General features: G+C 33.7%; 1 protein-coding gene across 4 annotated transcripts in view; it reads right to left on the bottom strand.

The window, feature by feature from the left end:
• Nucleotides 1–11,180: 11,180 nt before the first annotated feature.
• LOC148940154 (poly(A) RNA polymerase GLD2-B-like) overlaps nt 11,181–18,519 on the bottom strand; it is a 610,602-nt gene continuing 603,263 nt past the window's right edge. For all 4 annotated transcript variants that reach the window (XM_089105760.1, XM_089105757.1, XM_089105759.1 and 1 more), the window contains one exon: nt 11,181–14,560. The gene's annotated coding sequence lies outside the window, so the exon portion shown is untranslated. The remainder of the gene's footprint in view (nt 14,561–18,519) is intronic.

Raw genomic sequence — 18,519 nt, 5'->3', positions numbered from 1 at the left:
CCCCATCAATTTTTCAACTTAGAACCCTTAGCCGTTCCTGAGAAGTTTTAACTTAATACCCGTAAATATCACTGAGATGTTGCAGACACTCTGTTTTCACAAAATGGATGCAAATAGTGCATTGTGATGTAATTCGTTATCACCCTCGGCGTTCAATGATAGTTTTAAGTTGATAAACTTAGTAATTCGTGAGACATTGCCATTTTATATACTTAGCCATTCAAATCAAAATAATTAAATGTATTATAGATTATATGGATTAATCCCTTTGCCAGGAATTCACACCGAATAAAATTTGCCAGTTAAAATTTGCCAAGTTTAGTTCCATTTTGTCTGTAAAAGTCAGTTACTCTTTTAATTTGAAAACTTATTTCTAAGTGTATTTAAAAAGAAACTTATTCCTAAAAAAAATGTATCCAATGAATTATTCCAGTGCCCCCCAACCCACTACTGCTATTCTGTTGTCTCCCCCCCCCTTCCCCGGAAAATTTGCAGCGGGTGCTCTTGTATCCTGGGTTATATTATGTGTAAATGAACAGAAACCCAATAAGGGAAAGCAAGTTTTCTCAAAAGCCTGACCAAGATGCAAGTGCTCCAGAGGACGTAGAAACATAAGCGACATTAGATTTTTTCACGGGTAGATAAGTCAGATTTCACTTGAACGTGAAACTTGGCTTCACCTTTGTAACACTAAATTTTAAAGAATCTAATTTTAAATTAATTTATTCCAATACATATATAAAAAAAGGTAATTAGTAGTGTAATGTTTATTATTAGATGGTTTTAGAAATTACAAACAGGTTTCAAAGTGTCGAGTTGGTTTCAAAGGTTTTTTTTAGAAAGTTTCTGCCAAAATACGTGTATCAGGGTAATATACACCGAATTGTTGAAGGACGAGGATATGGGTGGAGCTTTTATACGAGCAGCCACAGACTGTAGACTGAGCCTTTTAAGGACCCTGAAAGATGATAAATTATTCTCATATTTTAGATACCACTTACATACCCCTGTTAGCATCACTTATTTAAGCTGGTTTACGATTAAATTGAATCGACTGTGACGAACTTGAGGACCAGAAAACACACAGAAAATATATAATCAGGCTATATATTTGTACATGGGGAGGGGAGTAAAGTATAGTGGATCTGCAAAAGAAATGTATTAGCTACAGTTATTCTGCATAAAAATAAGTAAGAATTGTTGTTTTTAACCCTTTTATATTGAAAAAATAAGAGAAAAAGGTATCATTTTTGAGGGTCCGTAATGGATTTGAAATTGAATTTCCGATTAAAGTGAGGGTTATATTTGTAAATAACATTAAAAATCATCGAGTGGTATGTTTACTTTATTCGTAGGTTAGTAATAAATTTGTCCTAAATTTACTACGGAATCGTTTATCTTTCCTATAATTCCTAAAGGCTCTTCACTTAATTTATCCCCTAGCTAATGATAGTCCAAATTGTGTATATTCATGAATTTTCTGAAACAGGATGTACAAACAAAATAGTGCCATTGGATTCTTTATTATCTGCTATGTCTGAAATTCGTGGAGTGCATAGTTTGGTCCATTTGTTTAAGCATTAGGGGGGGAGGGGGGGTATGCTCTTTCATAATACAATAATCGCTTCTGTCGCAAACTCCATCTTGAGCCCCTAAAGCGGCTGAAAAATATTTCATTTTTGTAACCACACAAAGAAGTTATAACCTAATCTACAAAATACTTGATTTTCAATTCAAACCGTTTTCCTAACGTTTCAAGTTTTTCAAATACTGTCGACAAAAATAGTGCTGAATTTTGCGATTTGAAACTTTGCCGCCGACAATTCAGGGTATATTTAAATTCGGGGTATATATTTGCACATTGGAGGGTGGGGGGGGGGGGGGTTAAAGTTCATGTTAAATTTGTAGGGGCCAGATAATTTAGCTAGGATGAAAGTGAAAACATTATTTTATGTTTTTTTTTGCTCTTGCATAATTCATATAAAGTACTTTCAGGGCCCCTTTAAGGGCTCAAGCTGCAATTTGCGACAGAAGGGACTATTGTATTATGAAAGAGCATAAGAAAAGACATCAGATAATTTTTTCACTTTCATCCTAGCTAAATTATAGTACCACCTAGAAATTTACATACGGTGTTTTAAACTTATTATTTTTTTGAATCTTATACTGTTTCTTTCAGGAGGGGCAAGCCAATACATTGGAACCAAGAAAACTTTTTTTTATAAGAAAAATACACTATTTCAAACCATTTTGGGAAACATAAGACACAAGTTATCAATATTATTAAACTAAACTGAATACTTACCATGAGAATCAGACATTCAGACTTTCACCAAAGCACTGTCACACTGTCTTCTCTTTCTGATCTCTCTGAACCAGAATGTCTTCTCTCTCTGATCTGAATGTCCCCCTGGCAAAATTGTCGCTCTGTCGTTTAATCTTATCATTAAATCTACATCTGAATTATATATTGTAGTTGATGGAGAGGATTTTTTTTTGTCAAATTGATCTCAAATCACAACATTCGAAAAAAAGAGACAATAGGTCATGGGAGGAGGCTTTTTTGACCTCCAATCTTTAGGGTCTCTTAACAAAGACACTAGAACAAAAAAAAAAAAAAACGCGTCCGTGATCTGTCTTCTGGCAAAAACACACAATTCCACATTTGTGCGGATAGGAGGTTGAAACCCCTACAATAACATTTTCTGATACGCTGAACCTGAAGGTCTGATTTACATTAAGATTAATTGAAATTTTGGGGGGATTTTTTTCCCTTTTTCGAAAATCAGGCTCCCTGTTATCAAAATCCCTTAATCCTTCAAAATCCCTTTTTCTTCTGAGTCTTGTAGCCTTTGGTGGGTAATATTAAACGTAATGAAATTTATATATTTGGAATCAGCATAAAATCCCAGATCTTATCAATTGTTATCAAAATTCCATTTTTGAGTTTCGGTTACTATTGAGCTGAGTCACTCTTTAATTACAGTTTAATACTATGACTGTTTGATAAAACTTATTGGGCTAAATCCCTATTTCTTAATTAAACCTGTAGCAAACCGGAGTTTTCGAAGCACTATTCATGCTATTAAGGTGTAGCATTTCTGAGTTCAGTTGCAATGTGCACTATTTTAGAAAATTCTCTTTTTTGGGGAAGTTTTTGGTGTCTTTACGCGTATGTAAAGGACTGAAATACTGTTGCATGCGTCTTTTTTCCCTTGCTATATTTGCTTACTTGGTTATTCAACGTAAGCAGCAAATGTGTGGCAAATCTAGGGAAGATTTTTTTTAACGCTTTGTACGTCTCATTACAAAAATGACATTCATTGCAAAAACAAAATTGTTGCCACAAAGGGATTTTCTTTATTAATTAGACAAAACTGAATTCAGAAGGCAATATATTTTCACCGTTAGTAATGCTAAGATTAGGGTAGCATCTTAAGAAATTTTCTACCTAAAGAAACTCAAAAAATTGTATTTAAAAAAAGTGATTGTAAAAGTTAAAAGATAATTTTTGTACATAAATTTCTGCGTGTTCATTTTGTAGACAAGTAACTTCAATTTATTTCAAAGTAAAAATATTTCCTTATTTTGATATTATCTTTTTATACTCAAAATTCAATTGGCGTCTCCCTTTTTCTGCTATAATTCGAATATTTGACTTTAACTTATACTGAACATATTACTTTCAATGGTCCTATAGTCAAATTTAAAACGATATTCAAGAAACTTCAAAATATTGTTGAAATTCAAACCGTGTTGATTAATATAACCTATTTACGTATAAAATTACATTTTACTACTGAAAAGTAAACAAATCTTAATAATTTCAATAATTTGTCGGAATTCAATACGCAGGTCACAATTCCAATAGAAAAATCGGATTTTTTGTGACTTGTTTGAATTGAATAAGCAACTCACAATTCCATAAAAAAAATTGGATTTTTTTGACTCGTTAGAATTCAAGCAAAACATTTTGTTGGAAATAAACTTTGTTTTACAGTGTAAGCCAAATTACTCTTGAGGTACAAAGGCGCTAGATTTACTTCCTACCGCCACTACAAAGTTAAAAATAACTATATTAGTATATTATAGACTTGAAATATTAAGACTTGATTGTCAAACGTCAATAATAAATTTGGTTTGATAAGAAATAGACACCTGAACATTAACAGAATCTGTTTCAAAAATATGTTAACCAAAATTAATGCATATCAAAGTTTACACGTTGCAACCTGCCTACCAGGGTTTAAACTAACAGCGGTCCGTTAAAAAAACTTCGAGATACAGAGGTAAACTTCGGCTTGTGGAGGTAAAGTGAAATTTAAACAACGACTTATCTATTGAATTTGAGAGTTATGCATGTAATGCTCGAGTCGCTTCGACTTGCAGAGGTAAAGTGTAACCGATTTTTTTTTTTTTTGATTAATGTATTGTTTTTTCTTAAGCAAATTTTTCCAAGGGGATTGAAAAAATTCCAGATATCGAGGATTTCGAGTTATCAAGAGTCGATTGTACCCACTTATGTAGGAAAGAAGTATTTATTGAATATGCACCTACTGCGTTTTCCTTTTCGATCTTCTGTATTTATAACCAGCAAGCTCAAACGGTTCTAGGTATTTATCCTTCCCGGAAAACCCACTTGGCAAATAGCCCCCGGAGAAACTACCCCACCGCAGTAAAGCCCCCCTGGGGCCAACCCCACCGTGTATAATATCCCCATTGTGGGAAATACTTCCCCTGGAAAAGAACCCTCGTAGAAAATACCCCCTCCCCTGGAAATTATCCCTTTCGGCTTTTAGGTCTCCGATCACTTTCTTATTATAAAAAAGACTAGAACTCCCTGGGGATTATAAATCCATTTCTTCCTTCATGTTGTCGCTCATCTATCCCTTGGAACTAATTCTGTATTTATCTGAAGGCTCAATGAGAGGTGAGATGTTTTGGCACTAAAATGCACCCTAGGAGGTATCTCCCTCCCTTCCTAACCTTCCTAAAACAATCAGAGAACCCCATTATATAAGTTTAAGTGCCTTTTAATTTTTGAAATTTAAGTTTTTAAGGCTGAAATCGAGGTGTAAATTGGAAGCTTGTGAAAAAAATGGAGGCTGCATATTGTATTTTATATTTTAAGAAGCTGGCAACCGACTTACAGTCTAGTATTTGTAATTACTGACTTCAAAACCTTCAGTATTATTTACTGAAAATCAAACACGATTGTAAAAAGTGTCCGTACTATATTATGCTTTAGAGCTGTGATAGTCAGCTTTAGAGCCCTGAATCATCAGTGAACCTAAAAACCAGAAATTGAGCTTTAATACGGATTAATTTTAAAAAAATGTTTTTTTACCGAAGTAAAGACTGAAATTGAAACTTAAAAAGAAACAAAATTACTGCTTTATAGATTTCTCAAGATATTTGTGGCCTACAAGACTACTTAAAATAAACTGTCCCCTGATATTTTCAACATTTTAGAATTTCAAAACTAGCGCTTTACTGAAAACGAAAAATAGACCAAACGACAGTATGTTTTCTCATGAGTGGAACGTATCCCTGGCCTCGAGACTTTGTTTCTTTGTAGGTATACAATTATAATTCTTTAAAATTACTCAAGCATGCTCAGTTTTAAGTAAAGCGCTAGTTTTTCGAATTCTAAAATATTGTGAAATAGCACAAGTCCATGTAATTGGGCAAATTTTGTATATATATCTTGCGTAATCTGCAAAGCAATATTTTTGCTTGTTTTAAGCGTCAGTTTTGCTCTTTATTTCCGTAAGAAAAGCTATGTTCTTTTTTAAATCAACTTTTGCTAGTTTTCATTTTTTTACATTTTTCTTCGATTGAGATTCCTTTATTGATCAATTCCAAGAAACAGCAATGGAAAATAAACAAACATAACCACTGCTAGAAGGTCGAATAACCTGTGTGAAGTAACTTAATTAATTCATTAATTCACATAATCAATAACATATTAATAATTAAACCTTAAAAATATCCTTGTCTAACTTGGGTAATGAAAGTAAAGGAGTCAACATTAGTTTTTGCTGAAATACAGAATTGAAAACAGGTCTTATGTCCTACTTCGCTTAAACATTCCCATGAGATATATTTAACTCAAATGATAATAACATACCGAGGGGTATTTTATTACTGGTATCTTAGAACTTGAACCTAGAAAATTCAATTACTTCCATAAAAATGAAAATTAAAAACTAAATTTGTTCTATAGGGCAGTTATTTTTTAACTTGTCTCGTTTTTTCACTTACTAAGAGAGCTGGGAGGGAGACTATACAAGAAGGGGGATTTTAAACCTCAAGTTAAGGATTTTCAGCCATGGAGATTGCAATGGTGCCCTTTGTTAAGATTCCCAGCCTTTCCACTCAGGAAATGGCGCCAAATAAGGTCATCTTTGGTGTCACGTGATAGTTTCACGATGGAGTTATTTAGATGGAACTGCAAGAGGTAGGTAAAAATGCACAATAGCGTTTGAGTTAGCCCTTAATCATTTCTTTGCCATCTTGCAGTAGTCTGCTAGTCATGGAAAAAAGAAAAAAGTTTTTGCATAGTGACCGTACAAAAACAGATTTCCCTTGTTCATCAAGATGAAGAGGGAAGTCAAAGACTCTATTGCTGTGGCAGGATCTCCTCTGTTACTTGAAACGGAATTAAATATTGCGATTTCCTTCAAGTGAGTCCTCTCTGAACGTCCTACAACTGCTGGTCTGATACGACCACCCCTGGCAAAAAAGAGAGATACATCAGTGTTACAAATGTAAAAAAGAGATTTAAAAAATGATGTAAAAAATAACATAATAAATTAAGATTATATCAACTAATACTCCCATTTTAATTATTTCTTTCGTGTATTTTAAGGGTTATGTTTGTGTGTATTATATATGATATTCCACACGAGGTCAGAGAGCAGAGAGCCAATGCATTTCCCCAGCCAGTTAATCACTTTTGCTCATATTTTTTTGCCCATAATGAACATGGCCTCTATGATTTTAATTGGTAAAACCAATGCAGTTGTGACATGAAAAATAAGATCCCCGTAAAACCAGGCAACTTTCAATTGCCACTTTTTGACTCATTTTTCTACCAGCTGACCGAAAACATTTAGATAGACATTACCCATAGACATCTATGTCCAGATATTGATGTCCATAACAGACATCTATGGTCCTACCCGCTTTATAACTGACATCTATGGTCCGAAAAAGGACTTAGTGCTTCCTTATACACATTATTTTTCTTATAGATGGGACCCGATGATTCATATTTATGGCTGAATTTACTAAAGTCCACCACATTCTTGTTTGCAATGTGGGGTGTAAACATGATCATCGCGATGCCAGCCGAAGGACTTGCCCACATCAAACATAGAAATAAGTACCTATTTCATCTCTTTTTGGCTCCATGGCTAAAAAATAGAAAAAAGGGAAATATTAATCTCGTACAAACTTCAATATTGTATTTATTTTTTATTAAAGTAGCCCATATGACAAGGCTGTCTCTGTATGAATGATACTGTGGAATACATGAAACTGAAAACAAAAATGAAATATAAATAATAGCAAAGTAATAAATAGATTACATGGTAAGTAGCATGTGTTAATTATTTCATTCAGTTTGTCTGAAAGCTCATCTGCATAAACACAGAAAGAGCTTATTGTAAATAAGAAAATACTAAAGGAACATCTACTTTAACAAAACAGCATATAAGTGTAACCAAATATGAGAGAAAAAAAAATCGATAACTCAATTATAAAACAAGCCACAGGAGACCTAATATTTTCATTTTTTAAAATAGTTTTTAAACAGTGTTTTCTGTTTCTGCTATATTGTATCCGTTAATCAAACTCAAGTTACGTGTCCATACTGCTATTCGAAGCGAAACAAGCAAGGTAGAACGAATGTCTGCTTTATCAGTTTTAGTGAATATAATTCAGATGTGAACATATATGTCTGTAGATGTGAATATATGTTCTGTGAACATACAGGATACGAGGCAGCTTGACGGCGTTGCAAAAACTGGCAAGGTGAAAACGGTTGAAACGAATTTGATTTGGGATCAATTGAAATATAGGAGACGTAAAACAGCATTTAAGTAGGGAAAATATTGATAAACGAGAATAAGACTTTCGAAATCTCTTGTCATCAGCATAACTAATAGGTGAGCTGGTGGAGCTTAACAACTAAGGTGAAGTATCCCGTTTAATTGGGGGTTCTAAATATACGGGTTATGAGCCTTTTATATATAGCCTAGATGTAGTAAAGGCAAGTAGGCCAAAGTTTGTGGGATAGGAAAAATTTGTAAAAAAAACCATTAACTGGCAAATTATATGAACAACATACAATGTTGTTTGAAATCATCATTAAGGTCCTGCAAATGTCCGGGTAGTGCATGTAATCATTTCCTGCTTTAGGACATTCGACACCAAAAATTTCATTTTGTGAGTCTCAGCCTCGGTTGAGTCTCAAAGACAAAGGGCCCACTCAGCACCACAGGGAGCTTCTGAAGCAATTTTGGTCTAAATTGATAGGGGATCTTAGGTGCGTTAGCAGTTCAAAAATTTAACGAATGGCTAGTTATCGACAAAGCAAACCTACAATCTCTTACTAATTGTTAAGCAAAACGCTGTCTAATCAATGTATGTACAGCCTAAAGAATATGCATCCTGTGTCCGCAAAGATTTTAGTCAAGACAGTTAGCACAACAGGAAACTTTAAAAGCTATCAAGTTATTCAATGAGACTACTTTTGAGCTGATTTGCAGTTGAGTCGTCAAGGGGAGGGGGGACGGGGTAATGATTTGGTAAAACTATAATTTATTAAGTAGTTTTAAAACTGTTACTTGTTTTGAGTCTTAAATTTGCTCTTCAATTTGAGCAGATAATTTTTTTTAATTAATCCATGCTCACTTTTAACACAAGGAAAACGAGAAAAACAAGGGTCCATTACGCTTCATAGTATGTTCCACGTGAATATTTTTCCTAACATACTGCCTTTGAAAACTTATCATCAAGTAAAAGTCTGAGCCTAGTTAATTGCAAAATTAAAAAATGTTTTATACTTCCTGTTTCGCCATGTTTGCTCAGGTTAATTTTTTTTCCCTCATATTTAAGATGCTTATACTTCCAAAAATCTATCAGTTCTAGATTGGATTCTCGCGTTTTAAAACTTTCAAAAGTGGAAATGGATACATCCTCTACATCTGCAAATACGAAAGAAATGTAATCATTGAAGAATAATACAGTGAAGACAATTTCCAGAATGAAAAAGAAATCATTGAAAAAGAAAACAAGACTTTGTGCTTTCTATAATGATATTCGTACTATAACAAGCTAGATCAAATCAGTTACAAATCAGTCTGTAAAACACGATCGATTTCCAACATAAATCCTGATTATGGCCTGGCCTAACCAGTTGATGAATAATGACTTTAATATTACATAGTGCATCTAACTCCAGGTCGTGAAAAATATATAATGTATTATGATTTTTGGCCTCTGACTTTCTAAATAATAAGTTATCTCTAAAACACGATCGATTTCCAACATAAATCCTGATTATGGCCTGGCCTAACCAGTTGATGAATAATGACTTTGATATTACATAGTGCATCTAACTCCAGGTCGTGAAAAATATATAATGTAATATGATTTTTGGCCTCTGACTTTCTAAATAAAAAGTTATCTATAAAACACGATCGATTTCCAACATAAATCCTGATTATGGCCTGGCCTAACCAGTTGATGAATAATGACTTTAATATTACATAGTGCATCTAACTCCAGGTCGTGAAAAATATATAATGTAATATGATTTTTGACCTCCGACTTTCTAAATAATAAGTTATCTATAAAACACGATCGATTTACAACATAAATCCTGATTAAGACCTGGCGTAACCAGTTGATGAATAATGAATTTAAAATTACATAGTGCATCTAACTCCAGGTCGTGAAAAATATATGAATAATGTATTATGATTTTTGACCTCCGACTTTCGAAATAATATGTTATCTATAAAAAACGATCGATTTCTAACAGGGTTTCCGACAGCCAACCTTCCAAATGATATGTTATCAATACAATTCTACTGATCTCTATCATAAATCCTTATTCCAGCCTTACCTAACCAGTCGATGCATACCGCCTTCGAGCCCCCAACACCAGATCATGGAAAATGTACACAGTGAATCATGGTTTTGACAATTGAATTTCTAAATCATTCCTCATCAACAAAACACTATCGATTGAAAATCCCAGCCTTGTCTAATCAACTGATGCAAAAAGATCTTCAAATTGCTTTGTGCAGCTGAATACAGGTCATGAAAAGTTGTGCAATAGAGTATATCCAATTACAGCCAACGGGTTGAATCTGGCCTGTAACGGATTTTAGATTTTAATCACGTTAGCAAAAACCTTTCAAAGATATTCTTTATAATTTACAAGGACGAGGAGCCGGATTGCACTTGGACATAACGACATCTAGTTTCAACAATATGTATTTTCTAGAACTCAGTGATCACCAAATATTTTATCTTTGCCCCAAAATGGTGGAAAAGTAAAAATTCAGGCCCTAAAAAGTTCTAAAGTATTCTACAAATTGAATAATGCAATTTTCTCAAACTCGTGACCTATATTGATCGTTTTTTCAGGCCAGAAACCCCCAGGGTGCCAATTCTAAAAAAAATAAAAATATTGAGCCGTTTTAAAGAAAAAATTTATACATACATATATACATATACAGTTGCTCTTTTTAACAGAGTAGATGTTATACAAGTATATATAAGAAGGATCTCCAGCTGCAATTATCCTGAATCACTGAAAAACCTATCTATGCCTCTGAACATACTCTAATCATTACTACAAGAGATAATGATCACTTACATCTTTACATATTCAGGGATAATGTCCCTTGCAATTTCTCTTTAAAATATCTGGATTTTGTATGTAGGGCAGAACAACCCTTTGAGGATATAATAATGAAGGTTTGCATTATTTCTTGTCCTTTCTTTTTGCCATAATAGCTCCTGAATTACTCAATTGCTTCACAATAGGGAAACAGCTGAATTACCAAATTACTGAAATTACCGGCTGCCTGAATTACCGAAAGAATAAAGAATTGCTTACTCTAATACCACTCAACTCTTACACATGTCAAGAAAAGCACAAGTTTATAAAATACTTCGTTTATTGAATATCAAATATATTTTTTGGTATAATTCTGACAACAATTTTAACATTTTTTTTTACTCATTTTGAGAACATGTCCGTAGGGCAAGCAATCATAGTCAAATCATTAAGCATAAGCTAACAAGGGCACAAAACAGAAAATCACTCAATGGAAAATAAATACTAGAAATATTAAGGCATCAATATACTGCGAAGGCGTTCATAGACTATCCAAGGATATCAGAACTCATCTGAAGTACAGAACACACAAATATAGCACATCCTATTCTGACTTAAGATTATCCCACCATGGTGCAAACACAGTAAAATATGGTGAAAATATGGTACGTTTTCTCTGCGTTCTTGCTGGGAAAGGGTTTTACCAGTGTGACCAAACTTGCAATAAGCGGATATAATGGATGCCTCAACTAATATTTTCATTTCCTAAGGGTTGGGATTTCTTGAGGTACGCCTTTAAGCCAAGGAAAGCAAGGATATGTGATACTAATAATTTGCGCTTTGGCAATAACAACAAGAAAAAAATGACATTAATAATACAAAAAGCAAAAATTTTTTGGGCATTTTTAAAATTCATTAGTTTTTTCTCAATTTTGTGTATTTGTATATTTTTTTTTTTTTGGTAACGTCGTGACAGCATCAAAGGTGCTACTACAGACGAATTTTCAAGCCCTTGGTACCCCATGGCCCGACGTCGAATGTAAAGAAACTTATTCATTTAAAACATTAAAGATACAATAGCGCTCGTTTGCCTATTTTCTAATTTTTTTTATTTTTTTTTTACTACTACTTTCGGTTTGAAAAAAAAAGAAAAAGAAAAAAGCAATAATATACTGAAATGAAATCAGTTTCTTTTTGATAATCTTAAAGTAAAGTAGAAATATTTTAACTTTTTTTATTTTAATGCGACTTTGTTTGAGAAAAAATAAAAAGCCATTTATATACAAAGTGATTTTGATTTCTTTTTGAAAATCTTAAAATGATATATAGAAAGGCTGAAACGCAAGCCATCAAGCTTACTTACGAACAAAGATTTACTAAGTAAGTTTTAGGATCGGACCAAATTCTTTAAACCAATCTATTTATTATGCAAATTTTATATCTACTGGTTCATAGCTCAATTTCATAAAAAAGATACACAAAGATGCAAAACCACTCTTGGAGAAGACTATTTGCAAGATTCAGTATCAAAGTGAATCATGTCCAGACGAAAGTAATATTCAAATATAGATTCCTGAAGCCTCGTGAATTAAATAATATACATAATAATATTAAAAACATATAAAATAGCGTGAAAAATAATTAATTCCCGTCCTTTTGGTCAGGATTGCACAAAAACCAACAGAAAGTTTTAAAGTTTAGTTACTATTACCATGAAGCCTAGAGCGATCTGAGACCAATAAACAAAAACAAAGTTAGATGGATAACTCTTCAACCAACTTGAATAATTAGAATTCTAATTCTAATTAGAATCAAGAACTTGACTGAATTAAAATCTAATTCAGCATGAATTAGAACTTGTACAAGATTCACTTTAATATAGACTCCAAAAGTGTTTGCCCTTAATTGCTTTGATGATAAAGGCCGGAGGTGTTGCATAAAACGATTAACTTAAAAACAGGAAATCGAAAATGAAAAAGGATAAGAAAAGAGTTGTTACAATAATAGAAGGAAAATTGAAATGTATAACAAGGTAAAACAAATGGCAGAATTACTCGAAGCAAAAAAATGGTTAAACAGGAATTGCCTAAGCAAGAGAGGAAGAAAAAAGGCAACAACAGAGTGTAGAATGTGTTCTGCCTATGCCACGGAGTCAATATTTATTTTATCACTAATTATGGGCTATACAAGATACGAACGAGTGCAATTAAATCTTTACAAGAACAAAACTATAAATAAATAAGTTAATATAAAAAAAGATAAATACAAACTTAAACGGTTTAGCTTCAAATACGAGTCTGCCCTTGACGTTTTCCTTCCCAGTCTTTTCTCGTTTTGAAAGTACAACAACAACTATTAATTTTTTCCTAAGTAGAAAAAAAACAATACATATATTTTAGGAAAGAAGAAAACCTATTTCGGCCCCTAATCCCTCTCTAACAATAACTATATGGAAAGTGTAAAATACATTTTTTGAGCCAACGGTAAAGAGTAAAGATTCAAAATCAGGCTAAATAGATGTTTTTTCCAAAAAAAGAGCTTTTTTGCACTCTCTATAGAAAAAAAAAATTCTGCCAAGAATGGTAACACTAAAGGGACAGTTTAGGAATAGAGGATGTAGTGATATGTTTTGTTTTTTTAAGCACTAAAAGTAGAAAGTATGATTAAATAGGACACAGCTACTGCTCGAAGCGCTGTCAGCTTAATCTAAGATATATCCATATTTGTTTGTAAGATTTGGTGAAGGAAAGGTAAGAACGTTCTACATTCCTTGCTTATTTGAGAGACTGGTTACAAAAGGAACTAATTTCAAAGAGGACAAGATATTGCGTTACGCTTCAAATTGATACTAGACAGAATTCAAAAGAGTCTATAAATTCACTTTACTTGCCATTTTTATGCAGAAAAGTGGGTAAATTTTCCCAAGATTCAAGGGATATAGGAGTTTGAATCCCCTAAGGCCCTTAGTATCAATTGAGAAGTTTCCAAGATAGTGTATGCTTTCAGTAAATATTATTAGCATGACCATAAAATAGCTTATAAAAATGAGGTTTCTGACACCGCTTTAGCATAGAATTAAACAAAAGTAGAAAAATCAAACTGAAAACTTTTTCTTCTGAAACAAACTATTTTTTAAGTTCACATTTTCTTCCTAAGAAAGAAAGAAAGAAAGAAAGAAAGAAAGAAAGAAAGAAAGAAAGAAAAAATGAAATTTGGCCTAGAGACCTTAATTTTGGGTTAGAACATTTTTCATTAGATTTATCCAGTAAGGTTGCAAAATAAATAAACAAATAAATAAATTACGTTAGGGAACTCAGACAAAACATTACTTCAGAAAGTTCCCTAAATTGAGCTACAGTTAAAAACTTTACAGATATGAGGCACCGTGATACCAGAAACTTAAAAGCACAGCCTGTACGACTAGGCTTATTCCACAAAACCACAGGACTTTTTAGCACTATAACACCAAATTATGCATGACTCATTTGGCAATATCCTTTAGCTTGAATTTTCATTAATATTTTCTTGAAATTTTTTTTTAGCACTAATTGAGGTCTAGAGTTTTTAAACACTATCGCAATACAGATGAAAGTTTTCCTGTTTTCTTCAGCTTTTTGTATGAGTCTTTAAACACATGCATTATCTTTTCAAATCCTTCGAGTCCATAAACTGTTCGACCAACGTTGCTCCGGTCAAATGGCTCTGAAAAAAGAAAAATCAAACCTTTAAGCGTAATTTTTACTTATTCGGTGTTGCTAAAAAAATGGCTTAAATGCAGATTTAAGCATAAAAAACCCTAAGCATATAATTATCTTTTTAAGCCAAATTGATTTAGTTAATCCTAAAATGCAGTTGCGGATATTCCATGTGCTCAAGCCCATTAGTAAAGACCAAAAATGTCGGACACCACCCCCTCCAGATGATATATGCATGAACACAAAAAGCAGCATCAAATTTTCTTTTTGAATTATTTTATAGCTTGCTTAACAGACTTGACCAGATTGGTCTCTGAACAGTTTGTATTATTTCTGATTTTTTTTTTTTTCGCTGACAAGTTTAATGCACATGATTGGAATCATGTGCGTTTAAAGCATTAAAGTCGTCCGAATCACCAGCACCTGTGGTTACAAATGACAGGAAACCTTGTAATAACTACAAAGGTTATTGCAAACTATCAGCTTAAAATAATCATGAGGTAAATGCAAACGTGAAACGGGAGCAAATTTATTACCCGCAACTTATAAGTTGCATTTGTTGCTCCGCAACCGTAGCCCATGGGTCACAATTGCGTCAACACTCCACAGAACCTTGGCACAGGAAATCTAATTATTCGCGACCAACAAATGTCAGCTTCAATCACGTGACATTGCAGATTAATTCATTAAGTTTCTTTGAAATTTTCTACTTTTGTACAAAATGAAGTCACCAGAATTAACACTTTCAGCGGCGCTAGTTGTTTTAGTTCCTATTATCTGATGTTAAATCCCCAAAAAGATCAGTTTTTTGCAGTCTTTGATTGGTCAATTCATACATCTTTAGGAGTAAATTTTTACCGGGCATTAGGTAAACAATACATGTTTGTTTGAGATGATTTCTTTGCTGACGACGATTTTTATTCGCTTCAAATTTCTTCAGCAAAGAAAAAAATTGGTGCAAAATTTTATTTAATATCTTCCCAAAGGCGAAATCAACAACAAAGGATTGCCATGAAACTTGAACAGTATCCCCATCTTACCTAATTTTTTTAATGATAGCACTATCAGTATATCAGAATAAATACCAGATAGCCGTGTTAGCCAGAAATATAATGTTAACTCCTGAACTAGCCCAAATGGCTAAAATGAACCAACCCCAAGACCAGAGCTGATCCTTATATTCCTCGAATCACTATATTTTTGTCCTATGTTTGAAGGTTTGAATGAAAGTGTATATCACTTGATGTATAAACGTGAAGAACTAAATGATTGAAGAATTGAAGTATTTGGTGGGGGGGGGAGGGTTGATTTTGTGTGGTTGGTGAGAGCGTGTGCTGATGAATGTTTCATGAGTGTATGAAATTAGGCACGATTCCCCCATCTCACGCTGGATCATAGAACTAGATTTCTGTAGGATTATGTTAGAATTTTCGTTATTTCCGTGTACTAATCGTTTGTTTTAATTATTTTCCATACCCTTTGGGCTTTTAGCGCAAATAAATTATATCCTGTAGTAAAGTATTAAAAGCGCTATCTGTAGGAACGGCCTTCATGTGACATCACGAAACAACGATTAAGGAAAAGTTATTCCTGAGTGATCATTATCAATCAGGACTCATTAGAAAAATACACCAAAGACTTTATGGATTTCTCCACTTTAATTGCTGACCCAGGCATAGTGTCACGCCTACCATAAGTTGTTAAATATGACATCCCTATGATAGTAATCTATCTTTGACCATCCTACTCAGCTCCCAGCTTTCACAACTTGCTAAGATTGGGCAAGAAGAGCACCATCCCCATCATGCTTCTATGATCAAATCCCCAAAACCACCATACTATCATAGTCATTTATTAACATATATAAGCAAATATCACCCAAGAAATAATATTAATAAAAACAAATGATGAAAAGAAATAATAATATACTAGATATACTGGGAAGAAAATGAGACACCACACTGAACCCACAGCCCACACCTCAAATCAATAGCATACCACATAATTAAATATTTATCAACAATAGCACCGGCCAACATGACTTCAAATAAATGAATAGTTATCTATAATTACTTATTAAATATATTTTGAATTTAGCTTTAGAAACTGGAATAGAAAAACGCGAATCTATATTACTTTCATAAATATTCCAGAACTTTATTATTGAATTTTTAGGAGAAAATCTGGATCTTTCAGTTCGGATTCTAGGGCAAGGTAATTTGGCTCAACTTCTTCTTAAACAATAATTATTCTGGACCAAAGAAACTAAAGAGAAATTACTAGAATTTAAAGCCAATGGTAATAATTCTTTTATTTGTTTTAGTCTGAAAAGGACACAATGTGCAGTCAGGACTAGATCAACTGGCAATATTCTTAAAAATGTATACAGGCTCTTAGTAGGGGATTTATCGGGGAGGGAAGATGGAGAAGGAAGGAGGGATTTTAAATTACGAAGGGCATTATTTTAAAGACTGAATGGGCTTAATTATAGATTTGAAAGCATTTAAAGAAGCAATTGGACAACAATTAAAATAAGAATGGATTAGAGAATAATAAACTGACTTAAGAGCAGGGAAAGGGAGGTGGAATTTTAGATGCTACAGTAACCCCACATTTCTTCCAAGCTGCATCCTTAGCCTATCAATATGTAGTTTCTAGGGTAAATTTGCATAAACTGTTAGCTTTAGATACTTAGAAGACTCCTTTCTTGCAATGTTAACTAGTTCTCTGTTAAAACAGACAGATATTTGAGAAATCAAAGGTATGGCATGTGAAATTCGAGAGAAGAAGATAAAATGGGTCTTCGAAGAGTTTAACACCATGAGGTTGTCAGAAAACCACTGCAATAGCTTCTTAAGAGCAAACCAGATGTATTCTCTGACAGATGATTCATCCGTACCTGTGACATAATTAGCCGTGTCGTCTTCGAATAGTACAGCAAGTCCATCATCGGTGATAGTGTTCAGAATGTCATTGGTATATATTAAAAATAGTAGTGGTCCAAGAATTGAACCTTGTGGTACTCCTACCTTTTCAGAACATGGCGTTTTTACCGATCTTACTGCACCTCCATCCACAAATTGATTCCGACCACTGAGGTAAGACTGGATGAGTAGGAGAGCATTACTTCTTATTCCGTAGTTGTCAAGCTTATCCAGAAGAATCAGATGACAAATCGTGTCAAACGCTTTTTTTACATCCACAAATATTGTAGCTGGTATCACATCACGATCCATCCCATCATTCAAAAACTGTAGCAAAACCATTATAGAATGTTCGGTTGAGTGCCCAGGCCTAAATCCAAACTGATACTTGTTGAAGAAGTTAGACCTAGTCAAATAATTCATCAGTCTCTTGTAGATGCAACGCTCCATAATTTTTGAAAAAGCAGAGAGAATAGAGATAGGGCGGTAGTTTGAAGGCAGCTTGGGGTCGCTACCTTTGTGGAGGTGTATAACCTTCGCCGACTTGAAGACAGTAGGAAAGATGCCATCTTTAAATGAAGAATTGGCGATGTGAGCGATAACACCGACATAGCAATCGATGGTCTTCTTTATCAGGTAATTTGACGACCCATCTGGACCTTCGGAGTGACAGTTTTTCATGGCTTGAACAATCTTCAGCAGTTCGTCTTCAGTGACAGGCGACAGAAACATAGAGGAGCAAGACGGCGAAGGTAGGTATTTTTTGTAATTATCCGTGACGACAGTTGAAAGGCCATAAGCTTCCTCTACGGTTGCTTCTCCAATGCATGCAAAAAATTCATTTAACGTGTCGGCTACTTCTTGTTGGGATGTTGAAGATGTTCCATCAGGCTTGGTTATGGTCTCAGGAAACGTATTAGTTTTTTGTTTATTCAGGCATTCATTTATCAGTGTCCATGTCTACTTTGGCGATCCTTCTGCTTCTTGAAACTGCTTATGGTAGTAAGCCTGTTTAGCTTTCCTGAGCAGGGTTGTCAGAGTG

The sequence above is a fragment of the Artemia sp. Qi Xiang Cuo genome, chromosome 20 (assembly GCF_049724085.1).
Source record: "Artemia sp. Qi Xiang Cuo chromosome 20, ASM4972408v1, whole genome shotgun sequence".
Lineage (NCBI taxonomy): Eukaryota > Metazoa > Arthropoda > Branchiopoda > Anostraca > Artemiidae > Artemia > Artemia sp. Qi Xiang Cuo.
The sequence above is the reverse complement of the archived record's forward strand: the minus strand, read 5'-3'. Positions and strand labels throughout refer to the sequence as shown.